A 10,341-nucleotide genomic window follows, 5' to 3' on the forward strand; every position below is an offset into this window, starting at 1 on the left:
TAGTAAATGTCCGTGTTGAATCGGTCGCCCGAGATAGAAATGGAGAGGTCTAGGAAGGGGAGGGAGGAGTCTGAGACGGTCCAGGTAAATTTGAGGTCGGGGTAGAAGGTGTTAGTAAAGTGGATGAACTGTTCAACCTCCTCCTGGGAGCACGAGGCAGCACCGATATAGTCATCGATGTAGCAGAGGAAAAGGTGGGGGGTGGTGCCAGTGTAGCTGCGGATCCCCCTGGTCCTCACCTACCACCCCACCAACCTCCAGATACATCGTATCATCCAAACAGAGGAGGCTGAAGAAATAACATTCTAACCAGGTATCTCCAGTAGTTGCAATAGGGATGGGTGGAAAAATATCATCTCACGACCTACAGTGGACACTGTCAATAATGTGGGCTAAAGAAAGTATCAGTCAAATTGATCTAACTGAAAATTTAGTCCAATACCTTCCAGGAGTAGTATTTTTGGAACCAGGTAGTAACTATGTACATGTGATAATATGTAGGGCAATGTCTAATATTAGCAATCATGCCTCATCAATTCTAATTAGCAATTAGAAAGGGAGGTGTACAAGGATTCAGCTCCATCTGTGTCAGTCTAAAATTAGTACAGGTATATCAAGAATTGATGCAAAACCTTCTGCAAATACTCTTAATCCACTCAATGCAAACTAAGATACTAGACCCCGGAAATGTTGGTGATGTTAGCAGGTATAGGTTTAACACATTAGCAATAGAGATGACTGTGAATTAGAAGGTTGGGTTTGAGCCCCACTGGAGATTTGAGTCCACTGGGGAGGCAATGGCTTCGTGATAGTATCACTGGACTGGTAATCCAGTGACCCAGTTACATGTAATGGGTTTGAATCCTGCCATGGCAGGAGATGGAATTTTGATTCAATAAATATCTGGAGTTAGGAGTCTAATAATAACCATGGATCTATTCTTGGGAAAATCCCATCTGGTTCACTAATGTACTTCAGGGAAAGAAATTGCCATCCTTACCTGGTCTGGACTACATGTGACTCCAGACCCACAGCAATGTGGGTGACACTTAACTGTCCTCTGGGCAATTAGAGATAGACAGTAAATGCTGGCTTGGCTCGCAGCACCCTCATCCGGTGAATGAATTATAAATGTAGGCTTGTACATGGCTGCAGTTCTCTTGTGGTGCTGCACAGTTGGAGGTGCTGTTTTTCAGGTGAGATGTTAAAGTAGGGCTGTGAGTGATTGTTCAGGCAGGCTGTAATAGAATCCACAGCATTAGCTGAGGAATGGGTGAAACTCCCTGGTGTCCTGGCTAAGAATCCTCTCTGCACTAGGGGCAGGCCCAGTTGCCATTTATCTTGCTTGAGTTTGTGGCACCTTGCTCCATGCAAATTCATTCATTATTGGCTAGACCAGTGTTTATTGCCATCTCTAATTGCCCAGAGTCACCCACATTGCTGGGGTCTGGAGTCACATGTAGGCCAGACCAGGTAAGGATGGCAGTTTCCTTCCTTCCAGGGGATTAATGAACCAGATTTTTTTTTTCAATAATCAATCTGTGGTCATCATTAGACTCTTAATTCCAGATTTTTATTCCATTATCCACCATGGCATGATTCAAAGTCTGGTCCCCTGAGCATTATGAGGGTCTCAGGATTAACAGTCCAGCCACAATGCCACTGGGCTATCACCTTCCTGCTTTTGATTGTGTAACAACAGTGACATCATTTGGCTGTGAGCTGCTGTGGGGACAGTGTGAGGCTGTGATAAGGTGGTGTGGAAATCCCATGTTGATTCTATCATTCTTTGTCCAATATTTCAATGGAGACAAACTCATTTATAATTTACCAGTAGGTACCAATGTGGTTAGCTCAGTTGGCTGGATGGATGGCTTGCAACAGTGATGCCAACAGTGTGGGTTCAATTCGTGCACTGTCTGAGGTTAGCATAAAGGACTCTCTTCTCTTCTCCTTACCCTTAGGTTAAACCAGCAGCAGTCATCTCAGTCTAGGGAGAAAGCAGTCCTGTTTTCTGGTAAGACTATGGACTTACATTTAATAACAATGAATATCAAATAATTGTATATTAATTCAAAGTTTGGGAGGAGATTTGTAGCTCGGGTGCTCGTTGTTGTGGTTCTGTTCGCCGAGCTGGAAATTTTTGTTGCAAACGTTTCGTCCCCTATCTAGGTGACATCCTCAGTGCTTGGGAGCCTCCTGTGAAGCGCTTCTGTGGTGTTTCCTCCGGCATTTATAGTGGCCTGTCCCTGCCACTTCTGGTTGTCAGTTTTTTAATTGTGAATTAGCTGCGTGTTGAATCTGACTGACGGGATTGAAATGAGGGAAGTCAATGCATTCCTCCAGACCCTGGTCATAACAGCCATTAACACTAAATATTCGCTAGCTCCATCACTGGCCTCGTCTCGTAACTCTAAACATGGGACCCTGACATGGGCAGGGGCAACTTGCAAAAGGGCACCCACAACACTCCTGTAATGTCTCAAATGACCCTGCTACCATTGTATATTACACATATTAGGTCATGTTCAACAGGCCACAATACCATGTACAAAATGATGCAGAATGTATCATAGACAATAAAGCACGCTGCATTAAGGTAGGCTCTGCAGCAAGAGTCTGATATTTGTAATTCCATGGTGGCATGTCATTCAAAGAAATTAGTGCTCTGGAAAAACATCCCAGAAACTGAAGCTGTTGTTTGCGATATTAATATATAATGTTGTGGTTCTGTCGCCGAGCTGGAAATTTTTGTTGCAAACGTTTCGTACCCTGGCTAGGTGACAACCGGAAGCGGCAGGGACAGGCCACTATAAATGCCGGAGGAAACACCATAGAAGCGCTTCACAGGAGGGTCCCAAGCACTGAGGATGTCACCTAGACAGGGGACGAAACGTTTGCAACAAAAATTTCCAGCTCGGCGACAGAACCACAACATTATATATTAATATCGCAAACAACAGCTTCAGTTTCTGGGATGTTTTTCCAGAGCACTAATTTCTTTGAATGACATGCCACCATGGAATTACAAATATCAGACTCTTGCTGCAGAGCCTACCTTAATGCAGCGTGCTTTATTGTCTATGATACATTCTGCATCATTTTGTACATGGTATTGTGGCCTGTTGAACATGACCTAATATGTGTAATATACAATGGTAGCAGGGTCATTTGAGACATTACAGGAGTGTTGTGGGTGCCCTTTTGCAAGTTGCCCCTGCCCATGTCAGGGTCCCATGTTTAGAGTTACGAGACGAGGCCAGTGATGGAGCTAGCGAATATTTAGTGTTAATGGCTGTTATGACCAGGGTCTGGAGGAATGCATTGACTTCCCTCATTTCAATCCCGTCAGTCAGATTCAACACGCAGCTAATTCACAATTCAGTTTAAACATAGATCAAAGATTCTGTTGAGTGAAAGAATCAGGAATTTTATTACTTGCTGACCAACAGGGTGAAGTGGTGGTGCTGGGGTGCTGCAGTGATAATGTCACTGGGCAGGTTAATGTTCTGGGGATGTGGGGATTGAGAGATTGTCTTATAAGCAAAGGTTAAACAGGTTGGGACTCCACTCACTGGAGTTGAGAAGAATGAGAGGTGATCACATTGAACCATACAGGATTCTTAAGGAGCCTGAGAGAGTAAAAACTGGGAGGATGTTTTCTTCACAGGAGAGTCTCGGACTAGAGGGTACAGTCTCAAAATTAACGAGTGCTAATTTAAGACTCAACTAAGGAGGAATTTCCTCTTTCTGTGTATCTTTGGATCTCCTTACCACAGAGAACTGTGGGGGCAGAGTCCTTGTGTATATTTAAGGCTGAGATAGATAGATCCTTGATCAGGAAATTGGACATGAGGATTGTGCGATCAGCCATGACATTATTGAATGGTGCAGGAGGCTTAAGGAGCTGAATGGCCTCCTCCTGTTCCTGTTTCTTATCATCTTATGGGTTTAAACTCTACCATTGAAGATGATGGAATTTGAATTTTAAAGAATAGCTGGAATAAACACCATATAACTATTGTCAGTGGGTTTTTTTTAAAAGATCTGGTTGATTAATGTCCTCTAGGGAAGGACATCTGCCACCCTTATCTTGTTTGGCCTACATGTGACTCCAGACTCTCACCAATGTGGTTCACTTTTAGCTGTGCTCTAGAAATAAATGTCAGTCCATAGCTCATGAATAAATAACCCCAATAAAAATAATGAATTGTGGCATCAAACACATGCATCTAGTACAGAAAGGCAAATGAAGATTATCTAAGTTAAACGTGGAGTGCTTGAGTATAGAGTTTAACCTAAGACCATAGTGATAGAGTCATACAGTCATACAGCACCGAAACAGACCCTTCAGTCCAACCAGTCCATGCTGACCATAACCCCAATTGCCTACACTTGGCCTATATCCCTCCAAACATTTCTTATTCATGTACTTAAATAGCTTTTAAACGTTGTAACTGAATCTACTACTTCCTCTTGAAGTTCATTCCACACACGAACCACTCTTTGTGTAAAAAAAATTGCCCCTCATGTCTTTTTAAAATCTTTCTCCTTTCACCTTAAAAATGTGTCCCCTAGTCTTGAAATTCCCCACCCGAAGGAAAAGACATCTGTCATTCACCTTATCTATACCCCTCATGATTTTATGAACCTCAGTAAGGTCACCTCTCAACCTCCTGCGCCCCAGTGAAAAAACGTCCGAGTCTATTCAGCCCCTCCTTATAACCCTTTAATTGATGATTTACATCCTTAGCATAGCATAATTAGTAATTATTTTTGAGTTTTTGGTAATTAGATTTTCCTCCCGTTTACTTTATCATCAAGTATCACCCTTCAAGAGAGATTAAGAGAAACAGAGGAAGACAGCAAACCTTCATGTTCTAAATTGCTCTTTGCTTCTATCTACCTCTCTTTCTGCCTAAAAGCTGTGGCCATGAAATATAGTTCCTTTGTGTATTCCCATGGTTGACTTAATTCCACCCTCTCCATCAACTTTGATCATTGATCATTTGCAGGCGACGTTCATCCCAAAATGCATAACTTCCAGAAAGTTTCAAATCAAACATGAGATCTGATTGACTGGTGTGAGCCATTTTGCTGACATCAATTTCAGTTCATATTGGGTCTTGCTTATTGATGGTTCTAGAACTGGCTCAACCCGCGCTCACGCTGACTATCTTAAATCATTGTTGTTCCTTCTCTTCAGAATATGAAAGGGTACGGGTAATATAATTACATGATGGAAGTTGAAAATTGATACAATTATCATAACAAGGTGGAAGAGTTAGAACCTTGAGATAATGGCAGCTTACAGACCGAGGATCCTTCGGGAAGTGACATGAAGAAACCATCTCACGTAGTCTTTTCCTGAATTATTACTGCTCATTGAAGTTGAAAGGGGAGTTGTGTACAAGCAACTGAAGAAGAAAGAACAAGACAGCAGAGTGTGGAAGAACAAGCATGGGGACCTCCCCTTGGGAGATGACATGGTGATATAACATTGGGTCCTAATGGTGCAGTGTGACAATGAGTGACCTTTGTGTCTATTGTGAAGGACTGACTGTGATTTAATTCCAGGATGTAGAAGTGCCGGTGTTGGACTAGGGTGGACAAAAATCACACAACACCAGGTTATAGTCCAGCAGGTTTATTTGGAAGCACTAGCTCTCGGAGCGCTGCTCCTTCAGCAAGTAGTTGTGGAAGAGGATCGTAAGACACCAAATTTATCATAAAAGATCTTATGAAGGAGCAGCGCTCTGAAAGCTAGTGCTTCCAGGTAAACCGGTTGGACTATAACCTGGTGTTGTGTGATTTTTAACTAATTCCAGGATGTAATTGGTGTGGCCTGTCATGCTGTCTGTGACCAGTGGATTGTGTCACTAAGGATTTGATGACTACTCCCTAACAGAAGTGTGAGAAAAGAACATAAAATTATTTCCTTCTGTCATAATCTCAGCAATTCTCAAAGCACATTACAGCCAATAAATTATTTATAAAGCAGAGTCACTGTTGTCTTATAGGAAACAATTTGCACACAGCAAGCTCTGACAAATAGCAATGTGATAATGACCAAATAATCTATTTTTTATGATGTTCATTGAGGGATTAATATCAGCCTAGACATCAGTGGGAATGTCCTCTTCTTCTGTTCCTACAACTTCATTTACACCCACCTCGAGAGATGTCAGAGTTTCGGTTTACCAACCAGTGAGCCAATTGGATACAAAATTGGCGTGAAGGCAGGAGACAGAGGGTGGTGGTTGAGGGTTGTTTTTCAGATTGAGGCCTGTGACCAGTGGTGGTCCACAGGGATTGGTGCCAGGCCCACTGTTTTTGTCATTTACATGAATGATCCGGATGTGAATATAGAAAGCATAGTTAGTAAGTTTGCAGCTGACAGCAAAGTTGTTGATGTAGCGGAGCATGAGGAAGGTTGCCTCAGAGTACGACAAGGCCATGATCAGATGGGCCAATGGGCCGAGGAGAAGCAGATGGAGTTCAATTTAGATAAATGTGAGGTGTTGCATTTTTGGTAATGCAAACCAGGGCAGGATTTATACCATTAATGGTAGGGCCCTAGGGAGTGTTGTCAAACAGTGATCGAGGGGTGCAGGTGCATAGCTCCTTGAAAGTGGAGTAGCAGGTAGACAGGGTGGTGAACAATGCATTTGGTATGCTTGTCTTTATTGGTCAGAGCATTGGGTACAGGAGTTGGGATGCCATCTTGTGGCTGTGCAGGACATTGGTGAGGCCACATTTAGAATACTGTGTACAATTCTGGTCACCCTTCTGTAGGAAATATGTTGTTAAATTTGGAAGGGTGCAGAAAAGATTTACAAGTGTGTTGCCAGGGCTGAAGGGTTTAAGTTATAGGGAGAGGCTGAATAGGCTGGGGCTGTTTTCTCTCAAACGTCAGAGGCTAGGATGTGACTTATAGAGGTTCATAAACTCATGAGGGGCATGGAAGGGTGAATAGCCAGGTCTTTTATGCAAGGTAGGGGAATCCGAAATGAGAAGGTATAGGTTTAAAATGAGAGGGGTAAGATTTAAAATGGACCTGAAGGGCAACTTTTTCATGCAGAGGGTGGTGCGTATATGGAACGAGCTGCCAGAGGATGTATCTACCACATTTAAAAGGTTTCTGGACGGGTATATAAATAGGAAGGGTTTAGAGGGATATGGGCCAAGTGCTGGCAAAAGGGACTATGTCAGATTGAGATGTCTGGTTGGCATGATCGAGTTGGACCTAAGGATCTGTTTCTGTGCTACTATGCCTCTATTATCTGAAAGTCGGCACCTCCAACAGTGCAGCACTCCCTCAATTTGACAGTGTGGTGTCAGTATAAAACCAGAACATTAGAGCGCAGTACAGGCTCTTCAGCCCTTGATGTTGCGCTGACCTGTGGAACCAATCTGAAGCCCATCTAACCTGCACTATTCCATTCTCGTCCATGTGCCTATCCAATGACCATTTAAATGCCCTTAACGTTTGCCAGTCTACTACTGTTGCAGGCAGCACATTCCATACCCTTACTACTCTCTGAGTATAGAAACTACCTCTGACATCCGACTTATATTTATCACCCCTCAATTTAAAGCTATGCCCCCTCGTGATATCCATCGCCATTCTTGGAAAAAGGCTCTCCCTGTCCACCCTCTCTAACCCTCTGATTATCTTATATGTCTCAATTAAGTCACCTCTCAACCTTCTTCTCTTGAACGAAAACAGCCTCAAGTCCCTCAGCCTTTCCTCGCAAGATCTTCCCTCCATACCAGGCAACATCCTAGTAAATCTCCTCTGCACCCTTTCCAAAGCTTCCACATCATTCCTTTAATGCAGTGACCAGAACTGTACACAGTATTGCAAATGTGGCTGCACCAGAGTTTTGTATAGCTGAAGCATGATCTTATGGTTCCGAAACTCAATCCCTCTACCAATAAAAGCTAACACAATGTATGCCTTCTTAACAGCCCTATCAACAAGATCGCAACTTTCAAGGATCTTTGTACCTGGACACCGAGACCTCTCTGCTCATCTATACTACCAAGAATCTTACCATTAGCCCAATACTCTGCATTCCTGTTACTCCTTCCAAAGTGAATCACCACACACTTACATTGAACTCCGTTTGCCACCTCTCACCCCAGCTCTGCAGCTTATCTATGTCCCTCTGTAACCTACAACATCATTTGTCACTATCCACAACTCCACTAACCTTAGTGTCATCTGCAAATATACTAACCCACCCTTCTATTCCCTCATCCAAGTCATTTATAAAAATGACAAACAGGGACCCAAACCAGATCCTTGCAGTACCCCACTAGTAACTGAACTGCAGGATGAATATTTCCCATCAACCACCACCCTCTGTCTTCCTTCAGCTAGCCAATTTCTGATCCAAACCATTAAATCACCCTCAACCCCATGCCTCTGTACATTGTGAAATAGCCTACTGTGGGGAACCTCATCAAACACCTTACTGAAATCCATACATACCACATCAACTGCTTTACCCTCATCCACCTGTTTGGTCACCATCTTAAAGTCTAAACTGCAGAGGGAGAATTGGACCCATTTGAACCTGTTTCTCGGAGGTGATACCTACTGCACCGTGACTGGCACTGTTTATTGTCTCATTGGTCGGACAACCACAGTCAAAAAGAAAGGTTAATCAGTAAAAGATATAACGTCCGAAAGAAGCGTGTTAAAGGATTCTCAAACAAACTACCAAATATTTTGCTTCTGATTTGTGATAGACTGTGAAGGGGTGGAAATATTATGCACTTGCACGAGCCACAGGTCTTCTCAGCACCTTTGACTTTGCAAACTTGCAGAACAGTTCTACTTCAACCATGCCCAACACTGAACTGCAGTAGGTGCTTATCCTACTGTTATCACTTCCTGCTATATTTACTAATCAATATTGGTTCCCTGACCAGCAACACCCAGAATTTAAAATTCTCAAGCGTGTTCCAAATCCTTCCCAATCTGTAACCTCATCTAGTCCTTTGAAATCTCTACATTCCTCAAATCCTGACTTGTTGCACATTCGGGATTTCCTCTACCCCATTGTTAGCAGCTGTGTTTTCAGCTAAAACTCCAGCATTCCATCTCTGAAGCTCCAGAATCCTCCAACGGTCCAGACTCAAGGGCTGGTTACGCTATAGTATGTAGCCATTTGGCCCATCGTGCCTGTTCTGGTTCTCTGCAAGATCAACCTAACTCCTCCTGTGCTCCTGCTCTTTCCTCAAAGCCCTGCACTTTATTGTCTCCAGATCTGGATCCCAATTCCCATCTGAGAATGAGGAAACTGAATCGGTCTCCACCACATGATTAGGCAAAGTCCAAATCCAAATCACGTACTGTGCAAAAAAGATTTGCTTCGTGTTCCGATTTGCTCTTGAGCTTTCACATTATTTCAGTGTTTATCTGGGAAATGGGAGGTTTCTCACTCACAGTGTGGGATAGATACTGCGCATGGACAATAAGTAACATGTCTAAATAGGGACTAGGAATCGGCATAGGCTTCGTGGATTGAAGAGCCATTTCTAGTGCTGTATTATATTGTATTGTGTCCTGATCTGGGTCTCGCTGTCTCTCTTTCTCTCTCTCTCACACACACACTGTGTGTTTCTATCTCTGTCTTTCTCTGTCTCTCTCGCTGTGTGTGTGTGTCTCTCTCTCTCTCTTTCTGTCTGTCTGTCTGCCTCTCTCTCTCTGACCACAATGTTGTTCACCTTTCCTGTACCTCTCCACGCTTCAGGCTCACTGCCTTTATTCCTGATGAAGGGCTTTTGCCCGAAATGTCGATTTCGCTGCTCGTTGGATGCTGCCTGAACTGCTGTGCTCTTCCAGCACCACTAATCCAGAATCTGGTTTCCAACATCTGCAGTCATTGTTTTTACCTCTGTCCTGTATCACTTGCTGATGCTGAAAGTTTGCAATATAAACGCAAATTTAGGAAAAATTCAGCAGGTCTGGCAGCAATGGTGGAGAGTGAAATACAATTAATAGTTCAGGTCAGTGATCTTCAATCAGAACTCCTTATGTGCTTTGCGTCAAATTTTCTTGAATAATTGCCCCTCTGGAACAATTTGGGGTGTTTTTATTAGGTCCAAAAGTGATATAGAAGTGAAAGTTGTTGCCTTTAATTTACAGGAAGACCACAGCAATGGTTTGGTTATTGAGAGTCGAGACAAGACCAGGCTTAGTTATGGGGTAAAAACAATGACTGCAGATGCTGGAAACCAGATTCTGGATCAGTGGTGCTGGAAGAGCACAGCAGTTCCGGCAGCATCCGAGGAGCAGCAAAATCGACGTTTCGGGCAAAAGCCCTTCAT

General features: G+C 43.3%; 1 protein-coding gene across 7 annotated transcripts in view; it reads left to right on the forward strand.

Moving 5' to 3' along the window:
* nexn (nexilin (F actin binding protein)) overlaps nt 1-10,341 on the forward strand; it is a 94,562-nt gene that overhangs the window by 28,150 nt on the left and 56,071 nt on the right. For 6 of the 7 annotated variants that reach the window (XM_043698699.1, XM_043698700.1, XM_043698701.1 and 3 more), the window contains exon 2: nt 1,965-2,017. The exons of the other annotated variant lie outside the window; for it this stretch is intronic. The gene's annotated coding sequence lies outside the window, so the exon portion shown is untranslated. The remainder of the gene's footprint in view (nt 1-1,964; nt 2,018-10,341) is intronic. 7 annotated transcript variants of the gene reach the window in all.

This window comes from Chiloscyllium plagiosum, chromosome 11 (genome assembly GCF_004010195.1).
Source record: "Chiloscyllium plagiosum isolate BGI_BamShark_2017 chromosome 11, ASM401019v2, whole genome shotgun sequence".
Taxonomy (NCBI): Eukaryota; Metazoa; Chordata; class Chondrichthyes; order Orectolobiformes; family Hemiscylliidae; genus Chiloscyllium; species Chiloscyllium plagiosum.